The 13,946-nt window shown below is 40.3% G+C and overlaps 1 protein-coding gene across 1 annotated transcript in view; it reads left to right on the top strand.

Moving 5' to 3' along the window:
• Positions 1 to 9,130: 9,130 nt before the first annotated feature.
• fstl4 (follistatin-like 4) overlaps positions 9,131 to 13,946 on the top strand; it is a 208,906-nt gene continuing 204,090 nt past the window's right edge. Inside the window, exon 1 of the mRNA XM_085289588.1 lies at positions 9,131 to 9,378. The gene's annotated coding sequence lies outside the window, so the exon portion shown is untranslated. The remainder of the gene's footprint in view (positions 9,379 to 13,946) is intronic.

Here is a 13,946-nt window from a genome sequence, read left to right as displayed (position 1 = left end):
CAAAGGCCCTATCATGTCTTAAATGTCATACCAAATTATTATTACCAAATCATTTAAATTTAAAATTTACTCAGATATAGCACTATGAAAACAAGATTGCTTGGATATTTATAATTACATTGTAATCACATTGGCTCTCATGATTAAGGGATAACAAATTGTTGTTTTCATTCCACTACTGAAACATTATTACTGAGCTTTAACAGTAAGTGCTACCCACTGAGATTTCCTATGCTTTCCAACCATCATCCTCTGCTTTTTATGCCTATTATTTGTGTTTTCATCATCTGTCATGCTCTGCCCTTGTTGTCTGGGATTACAATCTAACTTTTTTTCTGTGTGTGTACCAAATCCCATCAGGCAGATCGTCCCTATAAGGGAATTATCTTGGCAAATGACCGGAACAACAGATGCCACTTGGACTATAATCATTATAGTGACCCTGATGTGGCAGCTGCCTATAAGGACTGAAAATGGATTTGAGTGGGAAATTCATATTAATAACTAGAGTGGAGTGGTAGCTCCGCAATAAATTTGACTTTGCCCAATAATAACTGATGTAATATATTACAGGTTGTATTTCAGGGATAATATTTAAGTAAAGAGGCCTAAAATATCAGGGAATGATTTATAATTGAAAAAAAAGATTTTGGATTTTGGATGGTTGTTGATCATGTCATTGAAACACACAAAGTTGAATTTCGCAATAAGGCATCAAAAATGCAAATATATTTCATCTACAAGGATTTTGTGGTTTATTATAGGAGTTATTAGGCTCACATTAATTTTTATTAGTTAAGTAGATGAAAGTGAAAACAATCTGCTAGAGTTTAATTATGTTAATGATTTTATAAATAATACAATGTTCTTTATATCAGCTGAATGAATGTCTGATAAGTGTCAAAGGGCTGTATGCACCAAAACAGCTAAAAAGGATTATACATGTGAAATGTGATGCTAAAAAAGTTAAATTTGGTATATTTATAAATTAGGGGTGCAACGATACACAAAATTCACGGTTCGGTTCGATACTTTGGTGTCACGGTTCGATATTTTTTCGATACAAAAAAATGTTCATGCCTTTTTAATTTGTCATTTATTAAAATTATAAATATATATTTTAACTCAAAAGTACAGTTTTTAAATTTAACCCTAACCCTTGTGCGCGTTTTTTATTTTGACAGCGAATGCGCACCTGCGGACCACTTATGTGCAGCCCTGGTTATTTAGCTCGTCATATTGCAGCCACAGAAATTCTTTTGTCCATGAAACCATAAAGCTGCACTTTCTTTTTGCCTTATAGTCTCATTTGTCATAACTTCTCCGTTTTGTGGTAAGCTTTTCTTTGGCTGTCACTTCTTCACCCCGACCTGTCTTATTTGGCTCAGCAGAACTAAAATATATATCCTGCTACTTTTACACACGGACTCACATAAGCTCAGCGATTCTCTGCGCGATCAACCTCTCACATGTTTAAGCTTGCTGCGGGAGATTTCACTTGTCATGTTTGCATAGTAAGCTAACGATTAATAAGACGATGTCAGAGGAATTGGTGCACAAATTATCATCACTCACAGATCAGTGCTGTCATTGCAAAGTGAAAGCAAAAAAACAAGCGCAAATTCAAACGCGATTTCAATATGTCACATATTGACAGTGGCTCACCGATGCCAATGACATAATTACCCAGCTACATTTCTGAAAGAATGCAAAAGCATTGACATATATTTTTCCTACAATAGCCCGACGGGCAGGGCAGAGAGATTTTTGTAGCCCGACTGGAAAGATCGCTAGCTCCGGGACGTCGGGCTAGCGATATTGCAAGCCCTGTATCTGATTGAGGAATCACTCATCTTTGGAAAAGAGAGTTTATTACAGAGAAATGTCTCTTTCCAAAATAAAAGCTATACTATCCGCTTCTTCTGGGCTATATTCTCAGCAGCATAAGGAGAATCACGTGCTAACAGCTGTCTAAATGACTCGGCTAAAGTTAGTAGCATGCTTGTTGTTTTTGTCTTTGCACTAGGATGATGTCGGCGTAAATGTGCAGTCATATTCGTTGTGTTCCCACTAGTGCTTTCAGGTTAATCTCGTTGAAATGACCTTAACGCCACAACACGGCAAATCTCCGTTAACGAGCTACCGCCGATCGCCCCGTGCATGGGGCTAGACAGCTAACACGTTAACGAGCTAACTGCGCTAACACACTAGTTCACACCAATGTAATTAAGCATTGCATGGCACATCCAACATACTGTTTTACTTTAGTCCATGACTCGCTTACCTTCAGGGTCATACGTCACATGAAAACCAAAATAATTCCAAACGCCAGATCTGAATGAGGGTGGGGGAGGTCCATCTTGCAAGGAGAGCTTAACTTCTGTCTCGCTAGCTTGCCCTGCGCTCTTCCTCCTGACTATGCTGTCTGTGTTGAGTGCTCAGTGGATCTGCGCTCGACAGTGCAGCCTAGGCGGAGTAGTCAAACGCAGATTCACTGAGCGCTCAACACAGACAGCATCGTCAGAAGGAAAGTTGATAAAATAAATTACAAATGTTGTATTGTTCGATACATATGCGTACCGAACCGAAAGCACTGTATCGAACGGTTCAATATCGATACGAATATCGTTGCACCCCTATTATAAATACATACCCAAACACATACCCAAGAGGGCACGTACAACCCTCAAATTCATGTTTTCAGACAGTGCTGAGGTGGCCAATTACAAGCTAGAAACACTGCAAGCTAGAAGAAAAATCCTTAAAAGAACAAAGTGACTAATGTTGACTCACAGTCACAAAACCTAGAGATAATAATGCATTTTTCATAAGTACTATGTTTATCATTTGTTACTGCAGACTTGTCCTTAAATGGAAGCTCCCATTACTTTAACAGCACAAGCAAGCAGCTTTCTTTAGAAGAGAAACTTATTGAGGAGATGGGGAGGGTGGGGGGGGATGCTTATATTTCACTTTTTTAGAAATAAAAAAATGAGGTTCATCTATAAATAACTTCCCATGAATAACTAAAAGTGTTTATGTTGTTCCTGTCAAAAGCTTAATATATTAATAGACAAAAAAAAAGTTTCACAAAGACACCAAATGGCACAGTCAAAGGGCCAAAAAATGCATGCATATTCAAGAAAATGTGTCCCATTTACTGAAATTACAGCCACTCGGTTTTTTAAACCAAGAGCTACTAAATTAGCAGCTTTTGTCACTGCAGCTGACTAAGCGCTGTCGGCACAACACCACCCCTGTGCCTGCTGAGGTGCTCAAGCCCTGCTGTTTTTGTTGTTCCAAGCAAATATAAACTAAACTTATTTTGGACCATAACATCAGATATTGTATCACGGCCCTTTATCTTTTTGACGCCTTTCACCCTTGCACTTTGAACAGAGTCTGATTAATATCATTATCAGGTGACTGAATATAATCAGTGAAGCTGAAGGTCACTTGAATCGTTTTAAATAATATCCCTGTTACTTGTTTGCAACTTACTATATGCTAAAATCTGTATATGCAATTGCTCGCTTACTGCATGACCATGCGTCATTGCATGAACTAAAAGTACAGCAAGTACTCCAAAGGGTATTGTGGTCACATAGAATAAAATATTGTAAGGAAACGAATGAGGGTATTTGTAAAATAAATTGCTTTGCAAGTGAAAAACTTGTGCATATCTCGGTAAGGATATGTGCAAATGTGTGCTTTAAGCTTGTGTTCCTGCTGCCCTTATACTAACAAGTCTTCCAAGTAGCTCACTCCTGCAGGTGTCAGAAGGAGGCAGGGCAGCACAGCCATCAGTGAGAAATATGGGCTGTAAGCCGGAGCTCTAGCACCATTACCGCCAGCGTCTTACTGCTGCTTTCATCTGTTAGCTCTATCTCAATGGTCATCTGGGGAACCTGGCGGCCGCGCTGCCATCAAATTGGAGCAGGGCAGGAGGAGGAAACAAAGACCATTATACAAGGTGTGTGAATGTGTATGTGTGGGCACAGGCGTGGGACCAAGAGTGAGAAATGTAGTTCTGTGCAAGCGCCGGCGCGTGTTTCTGCGTATGTGGGAGCACAATGCATCTCTGAGCGTGTGCATTAGCACGCACGAGTGCGTGGCAGCATAACAAATCAAAAGCCGTGGTTTGTCCATGAGATGCCTCGTGGCTGGAGGCTACAAAGAGAAGCTAAGGCAGCACTTTGTCTGCTCTGCTTCTCTCTGTCTCTCTCCAGTGGCAAGTTGTTTCATTGAACAATGGTAGTACAGCTGATACACTACAGGTTTGTCTGACCGCTCTATTCAGTAGAATACAGGATGAAGTAAAGTTATTTATGTTTCCGTGTGTTTGTGTAAGATCAGAGGTGTGTCAGCATACACAGAGAGATGTTTTTTTCTCCTTCGGGTACATTAATGTCATTGTTGGTGGAACATGTTGAGTACACAGAGAGCCTCTTCTTGGCTACAAAATGACAACTTAGAAAACAAAATGTTGGAATTTCCTCCCAGTTTCATTTTTCAGAAACTGCAGGGTTCACTTGTTCAGTGTAATTTTTTGTTTGAAGTTGTGACTTGAGACAAGGGCATCATTCACAGTGTTAAAGCGATCTGCTTTTGACATAGTGTTTACACTGCAACGATTTTCTGTCAATGTTTTACCAAAATGTCAACTGAACTGACCAAATAAGCTGATCATATGACGTGATTCAGGCCTTAGTAGGAAATGGTAATTGTGCAGTGACTCAGACATGACAGAATAATGGCAGCCACTGATTTTAAATGGAATGTCTACCTCTCACCCTATGACAGCAGCCCTTAAGTCCAGCACTGAAGCTGTAGTCACAATGCTACTGCTTGTTTTTGTTTGGCATCCACATTATCCCAACATCAAATCAAGCCACCGCATCTTTTCGGATTTTCCAGTTGTTAAAAACTGATAATACATGTATTTAGATAAGCAGGGATTACAGTTTAATGAGCAGTTGAATCTGATAGGCTGGTTGGTGCTATTAGTTAATTTTTACATTTTGAGTGATCGTGTGCTGCATGTAGCCTTATGTTGCTCCCAGTGATGGCATGGAAATGTTTCTTCATTAATACAAAAATAATGACATTTGAAGGTGTGAAGCGTTCATAGTGCAGATGTAAATAAAGTTGCGGTACTTTACTATCTATCTAGCACTATGGAAAGCAGTGAGCATTAACAGATTCTTTTTTGTTTTTGTTTTTTGGTTGATTTTTTAAAAAAAGTTGGAGACCACTTCAAAAGCAACTTTTTAAATAGCTCAACAAATATAAGCAAAAAGAAACTGTATCTTCACACAGTGCCACAATATGTGTGTTCTAACTAAATATACAGTTGCTGCTGAGAGAGTGAGAAAAGAAAATGTTAATATAGGACACAAGAAAAAGGTCAGGGGAGGCAGATGAGAGATTGTTTTCAAAGGTAAGGACTGTTCAGTATGTGATATTTGGCGAAGAGTAATTTTAAATCTTACTGTCCTAATTCATTTCAGAATTCTAAAATCAGATATGGGATCTGTACATGACGTGCTGTTTCATCAAATGTCTTTCAAAACAAACTGAAGCGTACTAATTTTGTAGCACTTTTATATAGTTTAGTGCAGACATCAGTTTATATTTAAGGTGATGATTCAGTGAGCTCGGAGATGATCCTGGATGGCCTGCATTTCTCTCCCATGTTTCCTCACTTTTCCACCCTTTGGTAGAATGTCCGTTTCCCCGGCTTTTTCCTCCACCCATGTTTTACTGTATCTCATCAGCTCATGGTATTTAAGGTGTGTTGTACTAATCTCCGCCAAATCCTTGTCACCATCATGGTGGTAATTAGGTCTCTGTTCTTGTGTTTTCCATTCTGTAACCCTGATTTTCCATTTGCTATCCAGTTAATTGCCTGAAACCTGTCGGTTTCTGCAGTGCTCCTAGATTCCTGTTGTCTTGAGAAGCTTGACGGATACTTCCATTTACCCTTAACTTGGCCCTCCAGCCAGTTGCTGAATCAACAAATAAAAGGACTTACCTGAAACACACCTGCCTGCCTCTATATCTTTATATTTAAAATCTAAATTTAAATGTATAAGTAGGTAAGTCTGTGTATTTTTACATTTAGAAATTGGAGGTCTCATCTACTCTAAATGATCTTGACATGTGCTCAGTGTATGTGTACGAATTGCATCAGTACTGGCAGTGGTGAGCTGGAGGAAAAGCACATAAAGAAGAGATATGGCTCTGTCTCCTGCTGTTTCTGTGTCTGTGGGAACACCTGGGTGAGAGAGACCTTTTAGTGCTGACACATGCCTCAGTGCCTCTAAGGTTGAGGGGAGAAGATATTATGTTTCTGATGTATGACTACTAGTACAAACACTCCTGTCCTGAACAAACGATGACAGAGATAATGATGACTGCTGTAGCTGCTCAGTACCCACATGTGCATCTGAAAGTTTGTCCAGACATGGGTGTAGCTGTGGGTAAAATGCAAATGATGTTCCATTTGCGATGCCACACACGGGTTCTATATGAGCCCCTCCAGGGTTAATTCATATTTGTACCATTTAGGTGTGATTGATTTGCTGCTCAGGGTACGCTTACAGCAGCCTGAGATCGTCTCTGCAGTGCCCAGAGAGCTGTTGGTTTTACGAATAGATCTGGTGTGCATTTGTCAATAATATAGATCAAAACATTTCCACTTCAGTGGCCCAGAGATGGGTTAAGGAATGTGTGTATGTGTGTACTATATGTGTCTGTCTGTGTCCTCGTGTTTATCATAGAAATGAAGAAGAGGTCCTATATAAAAATGTGTAAACACGTTTTAAATACTTGGAAGTTTATTGTAGGGTCGTTCTTCAGCATTAGAAAGTAGGTGTTTGTGTTTGTCGTGCAGTATTTGAAAAGCAAAATACTCAGAATAGTCTGCTCTACTCTTCATCACAGTGAAGGCAGTATAGAGAGAGCAAGTTATATTTCAAAAATATTGAGGTTAGAGTCAGGCTGCTTTAGTGCTCTTGGGATCTCAGCTAAAGTTTACTAATTAGTTTAAAGAAAGGAAAATATGAAAACCAAAACTTTTACAGGCTGAATGCAGTCAGGTAGTGTCTTATGAGTTGAGGCTGTTCCAAAAGATAGAAACTACCCTAAAAACTGAGATATTCAGAAGCTGCAAAGCAACAAACAAGACATCAACATGAATAATTGTTAATCTTTCTCTTTTAAGTCTATGCAGTATGTACATGATTGCTTTCACTGGATGGTGTTGTGTTGTGGATTGCGTGGATTTGAATCTGTATCCAGTTTATTTACATATGTAAGTTTTAAAATTTGAATTCATGTGGCCTGAGTAGGCTCTTTGGTGTGGCCTGACCAATAAATGTATAAAACTTGTGAATAATTATAATAACTGCATTTAAATGACTACATTGAACACCCTCACAATCTGTTAACCAGCATCATCCATCCAATAAGCAACCAGTATAACAACCAAGAAATGGCACTCTTAGTAAACAACCACACACTTAAAGTATATAGCAATGTCTTGTAGGGCAAATAGCTTTACCTTCTAAACCCAGAGCAACATCCTCCCAAAATATAATACAATATTAAGGCCTTTGCATTTGATTATATTGCTTTTCTGAGAATTTTTGTCTTGCATTTAAAAAGTTACTTCAGTGCTCTTTTTATTGCTACACATGCTAAATACTGCTTCAACTAAGACTGCATCTCCATCTCTACTTGGCCCACATAACAGACTTCCCTCTATGTGCCTCCTTGCCAGTCTTTTTCCCAAATGCCATATGAACATTAAAACACCCCTGAATAACACATGAATCCTTTTGTTTTCCACACATTTGTAAAACGTAATTGATGAGATATGTTACCAAAGAGACACCAAAAAAGACAAAAAATAAACACTTTTCAAATTATTTTGATTCATGACCATGAAAAAAGGCAGAAGGTACTTTAGGGTCATGCTGCCAATTGCAACACTGCCATTTTCCATCTTATCAGACATCATCTGTTACTGCAAGTTGGGCTGCTTTATGGACAATATCTGATAGAGTGAATTACAATTTTTCTTTCTTTCTTTCCTTCTTTGTGCACAGCAACTTGATGACTAAAGCGCCTTTCTTCACTTTCCCCCTATTCCCGCTCTCCCCCTTTTCATTTCTTTCTCTTTGATTCTTATTTTTTTCCAGCCTTCTTTTTTTTCGTTGTCTTGATAAATGTTACATTGAGCATTAATGTTTTAGTGCCACATGCAATTTTGATGGTGGTGCCACCATTCTCGTGTCTTTTTAGAATACAGTATGTAGACCTAATTGTGCCACGCGCACTTTAATATTTTTCCATTTTTTTCCATCTCAACAAGTCCTCCACTTACATGAAAATGTGTAAAGGGGACCATAGAGATGATGATTACTTTACTTACAAGTGTTTGTTATACTGTCAGCTATGGCGCCATAAGGCAGCTTTGCAAAAGATGACATTGACACTTAAGACAACATTTGATTTTTATCATGTTCTTCTATCAAGCACCAGCATTCCTATCATGTGTCACTGTATTAAAAAAAAAAAAAAACTGCAAAGAAGTAGAAGAATGTTGGTTGCTTGCATTTTTTTCTTTGTCATTTTCAACGCCTGAGTTTACACCATAAATTTTAAACAAGATATATTTTAGGTAGTATCTACTTAAGGGTCACCACGGATCGAAAAAGGTAACCGATTCAAGTCCTGTACTTTCATACAAATACAAAAAATCACGGGTATTATTGTACCTGTACACTATGTGAACTTCATAACGTTACCGACATCTTGCATCTAAGGTTGATTCCAACCCCTGGTTAAAAAAAACAGTACGAATAAAAACTGAAAACAGTCTTTGAATATTTCACACGACGTCTTTCTCCCCTGCAAGGTATGTGGTCCTCGCGAGTGTCTTAGCACGCACGCAAACACGCACACGCATGCACACAGACACACACAGGTGTCGCTTTCCAATGCGATGGATCTGCAGATGTAGCCTCACCGCATTTGGCGTGCAGCGGCTGACGTCAGGAGGAGAGCGGAGTGAGAGGAGTTGAAATAGGGGCAGAGCTGGAGCGTAGCGCTGAGAGGAAACCAGCCAGAGGAGCCGGAGGATGGCAAGCCGCTGCTGAGAGTTGGGACGCTCTACCCGTCGCTACTAACACAGCTGCTGCTACTATTACACTAGCCCATAATTAATTTGAACCCTTTAAACCCTGTCGAGAGGTGGAGAGGAGAGGAGTGGAACTAAGGAGCGCAGACTGGACGAGTCTCTGCGAGGAAATCTGTGGCATATTTGCACGAATTTCCTTTCTTTTATAATCCGTTTGCCTCGGAATACCACAGGTAAGGTGAAAGGTTTATGTACTAAGGCGGGGTGTGGGGTATCAACTCACTAAAAGGCGCATTTATCTGCCGTTTCTTTCTTCTTTTTTACAAGTTTGGCTGTTTTGGGTGCGTGACACCGCTTTATCCGCACTATTTGCATTAGGGTGAGTGTGAATGAACGGAAACTGTAAAGAGGATGGCAGTGGCGTGCTTTAATGTTGAATTAGTTACAGCTGAGGAGAAATGCATCAATAATACAGAGCTCTAGAATTTACAGCCGGGGAGATGTGTGAGAGGTGCAGCTTTATAGCGCAGGGCGATGTCAGTGACAATCTGTGACAGTTTTTAACTACACTGCCTGCTATGTCGCCTTTTGTCTGGCGCAAAACGGCTTGTGATTAATCATTTCACATGACCACATGCCACCTTTGGTAACCCCACATAACCGTGCAGAGGCCCTACCTGCACGAAAATAACAGGGCAATGTTTGATAAATGGGTCCAGGAGGACTCCTTTGCCCGGATGCGCCAGGTTTGCTCAAGCAGCAGAGGGACTGAAATGATAACACTGTGAGACGCGCACACACACCTCACATCGCTGGGCTCTATGGTACTGATTCTTGGTCCCTGAACCCCCTCAACACACACACACACACACACACACACACACACACACACACACACACACACACACACACACACACACACACTCCCCCTTCTTTCGTCGGCCAATTGCTTTCTTCAGGACGCTGGCAAGACTTTATCTATTAACAACCAGGGTCTTATGGAGCACGCAAAAACTCTTATATGAGTGTAAAGGGCACAGCATCTGAAACACGGCGAGCATTTCTTGTCTGATTGCGTTAAATGAGCTGCTTCGGCGCACTCTCATGGGAAAATCCTATCAGTGTCACCAGAGAGTTGGCACGGTGGAAGCAAAGCCTCCGTGACGGCCAGCGGAGTGGGAAATGAGGATTGGTCGGCGCACACGCTGCCGTAGTATAGCGTATATTGCACCGGAGCTCTCCACGGTGCTGAAAATTCTCCCGCCACTTGCTTCCCTTCTCAGTTCCTTCCACTCGTTTTTTTGTTTCTTTTCTTTTCCTTTTTTTTGCAGTCTCTTTTCGGATTTGTTGGATTCGCTCTCTACTTGGAACCAGATATGCAGCCGACATCAAACGGGTGAATTATGCTCATTCATCACTGTGCTATGTGTACAAATAGGTTTAAAGTCCCAGCCTTTCATTCTTATGCCGGCAAACAACCCATAAAACTATAAACTGAGGCAGGTAGTCTCATACAGAAAGGCATGCAAATATATTGCTCAGAGCGACCGTCAGTCCCAACCCCCTGCTCCTAAATGAGAACATTAATAGCAATACTTCTTGCTAGATCTGTTTGCTCTAGAGGCTCCGATCTGTAATTTACTGTTACACATATCGTTTAGGCACAAACCTGTTCATTCTTTGCAGGGATACAAGCAAGCATGTCCCAATGCATACATGCTGACTCCGTGCAGACCTGCTAAAGCTGTAACATATACCACCAAGAAGGCATGAGGACCAGGACGTAACCAGTACTTATCACGGTTATATTAGAACAGCAAGAGTTGGGGGATTAAGGGAGTTAGCTCCGAACTCTGTCAGCGCAATTCTGCAGCTCACCTTGAGGTCAAGTTGAGAAATAATGATGTAGCCAGAATAGTGGCGCAGTTGGGCACATTGTAGTTTGCAATCTGCTATGAAACTTATTAGCTGTCAAACAGAGAGCCATTACAGCGTGGTGTCCAGCAGATTATGGCTGCTTGTTGTTGTTGTTCAGAGACAGCTTTAATAGTCGGATGACTCACGCAGTTACAGTACTGACACTGATGATACACTAGTATACATATGCACATGCACACATAGAATCTGCACTATAACGATTATTTCCTGTGCTCTCCTGCTAACTGCCAGAACCAGCTTAAAGCAGAATGTGTGCATATATACACGTGCTATTATGCAGTGCATGGCAATAGAGGTCAACAATGGCAACAGAGCTCCTACTATGGTTGTGTACCAAGAGCTTTCACACACTTCTACTGGTGTTTTGTATTATATGGTATACAAGGTTTATCCATCCTCTAAGAGTGCATCACAAGCATACAAAATGTAAACTGTAGTCAGCGTCCCGACTCGAAGTTCACACGGCAGGGCTGGATTTGTAGTAATTTTTGGTTTTTTTGCAGTTTCCAGCTTCCGAGCTTGATCGCGGAAAGAGTTCCAGCAGAGGGAATCCTTGTTGGCAGCAAATACTTTTAAATTGTGAAAATGACCAAAACATCAGCTTTGTTACTCCAAATGACAATTTTAAGCTGTGCTTAAAAATTACTTTTCCAAATAGAAATCCAGCATATAAATGAGAGATTTGAGTGGTGTGTGATAGTATGCTGATTGGGGACTGTTAAACGGGAAAAAGTCAGTTGGCTTCTCAACAGATTTTGATTATTTAGGTGTGTACAACTGTCTCATAGCAGGCAGCAGCAGACCAAGTAAAAAAAAACAGTTTTACTTTTTGTTTGATAAGTAACTGTGTTTTAAAATCGGACAGCATTTTGTAGATTTCATTGTTTAATTTGCTTTTTTGATTGTTTGACTGATTAACTGATTCTCTGATTTATTTGCACCTTTTTTGCAGTGAGTAGTCATTTTAATTAACACAGTCACTGCAGGCTCTAAACAATCCACAGTTAAAGAGGCCTGGATGACATTTTTGTGTAACATTTAATTAGGGCAAATTAAATTTTCTTATCACTTATAATTTCCCAGTCGTGAACAGTGATGCTTGGCATCACATCACCTGAAACCCATGCAGAGTTCATCTAATCAGGAGCAGGATTTATTATCGCTACAAAGCAGTCCCCTCAGGTAAACCATACCCACTTGACTCCCTCCATTTCTTTACACTTTGAAACTTTGGTCTGCAAATTTCCCAGAGAAATGTAATGAGCCATGCTTCAAAACAAAGGTAAAAATGCATTATATATGGCGAGTTGTACTCTCCTGGGTTGCTCCATCTGCAAAAACACTCACATTTGGATGCTTCTGACAAGATTCAACTTTTTAAACTCTTTCTTGTGGGTCTAACCAGGGCGCTCGAAGTCTCACAGAGAGCTTTAACTGATTAAAATGAGGTCTATGACAGTAAGAATTAATATGAATGACATTGAAACTGAGGTAGGGTTGTAACTTGGTCCATTAGATTCTCTACATTTTTATTTCACATTACTGTGGCCATTGACTCACCTGATAAGTCCACTGTACTCCCCGTAGAGTGCAGGAAATGTGGGCAGCATGGTTCACTTGAAATTCCGATCACTAATGTTGAACTTCTAGAAATGACCTTTACTGCTGCATCCCATATGAACACAGCAGCTGAGCTGAGAGTATCAGCAGCGCAGCTCTGAGCAAATAGTGATTGCCGCCTCCTCTGCTTGAATTGAACTGACCAAAAGAGTCAGAGGAGAGGAAGAAATGCATGGAGGGGTTACAAAAAGGTCACCTAGCATATGTTTTCTGCAGTGAATTTATTCAGCCATCTGCCTGTCCCTTTTATGAAGCCTCCCCACCACCGCCACTATTTAAAACTGTCATATTGAATTTATTTATTTATTTATTTTTACTGAAACTTGATTTGCCATATCACATTTCAACAATGATATGATTCAAGCTGTCTAGGAATTTTACTTCGCTTACTGTAGTAGAGAACTCATTTACTGAATCATTCTGCGTGTCCAGTGGAGTCTGCAGTTTAGCATCATCAACGTCATTAACGATTAGTTATAAATAATAAAACTGCAAAGGGTTCAACATATTGAATGAAGATGACTAGTACTACAACATGAGTTCTAGTTATTCTTCAATCAGCGATAATTACATACAGAAACCAAAGTGCCTCTAAAGTGCCATTCCTGCCACGGGATGTGCTTTTTTTCTGCTTCCACTGTTTTCTGTCACCTGTTTTTCTCCCTCTTTGCTACTGCTGTATAATTAACAGATGCAGTCCTGTTAGCCCAGCAGACCACCCAGTTATGGCACTGCAGAGCCTCCTGATATCCTTTTTGCCCTTACAGCCATGTCATACATCCTGCAAGGATTTATGGATTCAACAAGTCTCCCTCTGTTTGTGTCTTTCAGACACACATGACAAGCAGGATGTGGGCTTTAACACCCAAGGGCTGTAGATCTGTTCACGGAAACTTGTCTAATAAAAAAGCCAAAAGTCAATATTAGAAAAGCAAAGTGGGACAGGAAGAGAATAGTGTATGGCGCCAAAGAAGGAGCCACTATTCATTCTCTTTCTCTCTCCAGTGTCAAGATGGTCTTATTACTACCTAACAGCCTGAAGCTCTGTCTCTTCTATAGAGAAAGAAAGTAGCAAAGAGAGAGCGTCAGACAATAATTAATTTGGAGGCAATGCAAGAGAAGCTGAGTTGATAAGGATATCTCGCGCTAAAGCACGACAACCTGCGCCGTACTCTCTCAGTGGTCCCTGTGCCTTTTCCGGTTGGCTGAAGCATTATTTTTCTGTCTGAGTGTGCATTTTAAC

This window comes from Mchenga conophoros, linkage group LG10 (genome assembly GCF_057382185.1).
Source record: "Mchenga conophoros isolate Kocher_MC1m ecotype Shallow Benthic linkage group LG10, M_conophoros_male_GT1.1, whole genome shotgun sequence".
Taxonomy (NCBI): domain Eukaryota; kingdom Metazoa; phylum Chordata; class Actinopteri; order Cichliformes; family Cichlidae; genus Mchenga; species Mchenga conophoros.
The sequence above is the reverse complement of the archived record's forward strand: the minus strand, read 5'-3'. Positions and strand labels throughout refer to the sequence as shown.